Consider the following 5,109-nt stretch of genomic DNA (forward strand, 5'->3'; position numbering starts at 1 on the left):
AGTTAGAAAAACAAAAAAAATAACCAGATAACTTGAGGGCTACGCCATCACTATATCTATCTGTATCTGAATCTTTATCTCTATCTCTATTTCTCTCTATATCTCTATCTCTATCCCTATATCTAGCTCTATCTCATCTCTATCGCTATATTTATCTATGTGCTTATCACGATCTGTATCTCTATCTCCAGCTTTATCTTTATTTTAATTTCTATCTCTATCTCTATCTTTATCTCTATCTCTATCTCTCTCTCTATCTCTATCTCTGTCTCTCTCTCTATCTCCATCTCCATCTCTGTCTCTATCTATATCTCTGTATCTATCTCTATATCTATCTCTATCTGTATCTCTATTTCTTTCTCTATCTCTATCTCTATCTTTATCGCTATCTCTATCTCAAACTCTTTCTCTATCTCTACATATTTATCTCTACCTCTATCCCTCTCTGTGCCTCTTTTTATCTGAATCTATATCTTTATATCTACCTCTACCTCTATCTCGCTCCGTATCTCTATCTGTATCTCTATTTCTATCACTAGCTCTTCTATTAATTCTATCTTCATTTTAATTTCTATCTCTATCTCTATCTCTATCTCTATCTCTATCTCTATCTCTATCTCTATCTCTATCTCTATCTCTATCACAATCTCTATCTATATCTCTATGTCTATCTATATATCTATATCTATCTCTATCTCTACCTCTATCTCTATCTCTATCTCTATCTCTATCTCTATCTCTATCTCTATCTCTATCTCTATCTCTATCTCTATCTCTATCTCTATCTCTTTCTCTTTCTCTATCACTATCTCTATCTCTACCTCTATCTGAGTCTCTATCGCTATCTCTATCTCTATCTCTATCTATATGTCTATCTCTGTCTCTATCTCTATCTCTATCGCTATCTGAATCCCTATCTATATTGCTGTATGTATCTGCATCTCTATCTCTGTCTCTATCTCTATCTGTATCTCCACCTTTATTGCTATCTCTGGGTCTATCACTATCTCTATCTCTATCTCGATCTCCATCTCTATCTCTATCTTTATTACTATCTCTATCTCTATCTAAATCTGCATGTGTATTGCCACCGCAATCTCTATGTCTATCACTATCTCTATCTCTTTCCCTATCTCTACCTATATTTTTATTTGTTTCTCAATCCTTATCTCTATCTCTATATCTATCTCTATCTTTATCTCTATCTCTATTTCTATCTCTATCTCTATGTCTATCTCTATTTCTATCTCTATTTCTATCTTTATCTCTATCTCTATGTCTATCACTATCTCGGTCTCTATCTGTATGTCTCTCTATCTTTATCTCTATCTTTATCTCTATCTGTATCTCTGTCCCTACCTCTATCTCTATTTCTATCAATGTAGCTATCTCTATCTCTCTCTCTTTATCTCTATCTCTATCTCTATCGCTGTTTCTATGTCTATCTCTATCTCCATCTATCTCTCTTTCGAACTCCGTGTTAATCTCGGTCAATATATCTATTTCAATGTCTTTCTCAACATTTATCTGTGTCTCTATCTTGATCTCTGTCACTATCACAATCTGATTTTTTTTCTCTATCGCTAGCTCTATCTCATATCTATTTCTTTTTTTATCTCTTTGTCTATCTCTATCTCTTTCTCTATCTGAATCTCTATCTCTATATCTATCTCTCTCTATCTCTATCTCTATCTTTATCTCTAGCTCTATCTCTATCATTATCTCTATCTTTATCTCTATCTCTATCTCTATCTCTATCTCTATCTCTATCTCTATCTCTATCTCTATCTCTATCTCTATCTCTATCTCTATCTCTATGTCTATATCTATCTCTATATCTATCTCTATCTCTATCTCTATCTCTATCTCTATCTCTATCTCTATATCTATATCTATCTCTATATCTATCTCTATCTCTATCTTTATCTCTATCTCTCTATCTCTATATCGATCTTTATCACTATTTATATCTTTATCTCTATTTTTATCTCTATCTCTATCTCAATCTCAATCTTTATCTCTTTCTCTATCTCTATCTCTATCTCTATCTCTATCACTATCTGAATTTTGTTTCTCTATCTCTATCTCTATCAAAATCTGAATTTTGTTTCTTTATCTCTATAACTATTTCTATCTTTATCTTTGTCTCTATCTCCATCTCTATCTATACCTCTATCTCTTTCTCTATCTCTATCTAGATTTGCATCTCTATCAATATCTTATCTCTATCTATATCTCTATCTCTATCTTACATGATCGGAAGCATCTTGGTGGTAGGCTAGATTGTCTAACATCTTTTGTAGGAGGGCCATGGCTTCATCTTCATACATATCTGCTCTGGCTCCTCCACTTGAAATATCAACTCTTCCTCTTTCGACATCATTCAGTGATGCGAAACGACGGCGGCCGGGATCGAACGGCGCGTTTCACGTCACAAGTGAAATGATGATATGATATAACTTTGTCAAATTTATGGGACTGAAGTTTATAGACGAGCAGATATGACGCAGACAAGTAAGCGCAGTAGATTGGGACGTGCCACGGAGTAGAATGATCCGGAAATCAGATTCCCGTTGACCCGCTGAATCTACTAGACGACTAGGACGGGAGGGGTGTCTAACGGCCCTGGAGAGTTCGATATTTAAGCAATCATAGACAATCCGTTTACCTCAAAGAATCCTGCTCTCGACGTCGGTGGCTACGCCTATTCCGATGTTCAATCCAGAGGTCTTGGCAGGGGACGCGATAGCGGGCGACAGGACTGCAAGCAGTAATAATACTGGAATAAGAGGGAGGGGAGACGAGCGAACCTGATGGTGGCTTAGTCCAAGGCACAGCCGAAATGGCGGGTCACGGCGATGACACGGTGATGACAGAGCTGGCGGACCACGGCGGATCACGGCGCGGCGCGGAGTTGTCGAGCCGCGGGAGTGACGAGTCCGCGGCGCACTATCGGGTCACGGCGGGATTGACGAGTCCGCGGTGCGCGGTCGGATCACGGCGGGCACGTGCGTTCACGACGCTGGCGGAGTCACGACGCGACGCGAGGTCGCGGGCTGGGGCGGGCTGGGGCGCGACGCGGGCTGGGGTGCGACGCGAGGTCGCGGCGCGGGCGGGCAGCGGCGCGGGTGAGTCGCGGGGCTGGGCGTGGACACGGCAAAGCGCCCGGTCTCGGCGCGGGTCAATGCTGAGGCGTGCGGCGAGAGAGCGGCGGGAAGCAGGGGCGGCGGCGGGGAGAGTGTAGCGGTGAGGGCGAGAGGGTTCCAGAACGGGGTTTGGGGATCAAGAATCAAGAAGAAGAAGGGGGAGGGGGGGGAGGGTCAAGGATGGGGTTCAAGAAACGGGATGGGGTTGATGATAAGATCAAGAATGACGAAGGTGAAGGGGGGAAAAGGGATCAAGAAGCATTGGGTGAATGATGGAAGAAGATCAAGAAATGGCGAGGGCGATGAGGGGAATCAAGAACGACAAAGGTGAAGAAGGGGGGGGGGGGGGAGGGGATCAAGAAATGGCGAGGACGATGAGGGGAATCAGGGAGCCGGGGTAGAAGTTGGTCGGGGCGAATAGTTGAGAAGGGTGTAGGTGGAGGAGAGAATCAAGAACCTTGGCGACAGAGGTTCTTGATCGTCGCGGGCCAGTCTCCTCGATGAAGACAAATCTCCCGATGCGGCGCAGGTCGACGGCGTCTCGTGTGTTCAGATGCCTCCAGAGTAATCTCGATGCAGGCTTCCGTCCGCGCGAGGCGATGCCGACTTCTTGAATCTTTAAACGTACCGGAGTGATCTCGACGGCACGATTAGCACGACCCGTCCGGAGTGATCTCGACGGGCGGATCGTGAGCTCTAACCACGGAGTGGTCTCGACGTGGTTGGGGCCAGCCACACCCCCTACGCTACGAGTACGATAAGGGGAAGATCTTTGAAAAATTCAATTCATTCAAAAACTTCCAAATGTTCCTTGGGCATGCCCTCCCCTTATATAGGGAGGAGGGGTGCCAAGAGAACGTGGGGAGAGATCGAACCGTCGTGAAATGTGGTTCGGTCTCTCCTTACAAATTCAAATACAATTCTAAAAGATAAAATCAAAGACGAGGACGGGCCCTACAATAATGGCCCAATCCATAATTCGGAAAGAAATACAACATGATGATGAAAGTAATAAAATGGTAAAGTCTTGCTTACCCGGAGTACTTAAACCCCGGATGACGGACGTCGATGCGAGCGCCTCGGCGTGGCTGATGGCGCGTCATCGTAGCATCCTCGGGTGGCGTCGTCGTCGCTGAGCCGCCATCTGCTGGATGGTCCTCCATCATTCAGTCCCCATAAAAAAATTGCACTAACTCCCATTTGAGAATGCCATGGTCGGAGCATTTCCTAATGAGCCCCATCAATCTCTCCCAAGCTTCACTGAAGGTATCGTTTCCCTGCTGAAAATTCCTAATCTCTCTTCTGAAGGAGTTTTTCTTTGCCACAGCATAATATCTCTTTAAAAAACTTTTCTCCTTATCGTTCCAAGATTCGAAATTTGTCCCTAACGTTCTAAACCAATCTTTGGCTCTATCCATAAGGGCATGAGGGAATAATTTCATTCTCACTGCTTCCTTCGAAATTCTGGGGTAAGTGCAACTATCACAGGCTTCATAAATTTTTTCTAAGAAGTCATACGGCTCTTCATTTTCCTTCCCCAAAAAGGATGGTAGTAACTGAAATTGGTGTGGGTCAATTCTAAACATCACGTCATCTCCAATAGGAGCAGATATCCTGGTTAGTATGGGCGTTTCAGCTGGTGTGGAATACTCTTTAATTCTCCTGCGTCCATCGTTAACTACCTCAGGGTTTCTTGTTCCATTACCTATTGGGTCCATTGGTAAAGTTCTAATCGACGTCTCTTCTATGAATGTAGGTTCGGTGAAAGACAATTCGGGTGTGGAGGAGTCTACTACTAGGGAATCTCTGTCACTGCTCCCTGATACAAATCCAAACCTAAGCTTCATACAAAACCACTAATTCAAACACAACACCCGTTAGTCGTTAGCCACCAAATCACTTTTTAATTTAAAATTGATAACAACGATATTTATCAAAAATTCGATCAATGCTTGCCAAATTT

The 5,109-nt window shown here is 43.1% G+C and overlaps 1 non-coding gene across 1 annotated transcript; it reads left to right on the top strand.

Moving 5' to 3' along the window:
• Positions 1 to 4,352: 4,352 nt before the first annotated feature.
• On the top strand, positions 4,353 to 4,460 carry LOC144708109 (small nucleolar RNA R71). The gene has a single exon (XR_013582655.1). It is a non-coding gene; the product is annotated as a small nucleolar RNA R71 (small nucleolar RNA).
• Positions 4,461 to 5,109: the final 649 nt, after the last annotated feature.

Source organism: Wolffia australiana, chromosome 9 (genome assembly GCF_029677425.1).
Source record: "Wolffia australiana isolate 7733 chromosome 9, ASM2967742v1".
NCBI classification, from domain to species: Eukaryota; Viridiplantae; Streptophyta; class Magnoliopsida; order Alismatales; family Araceae; genus Wolffia; species Wolffia australiana.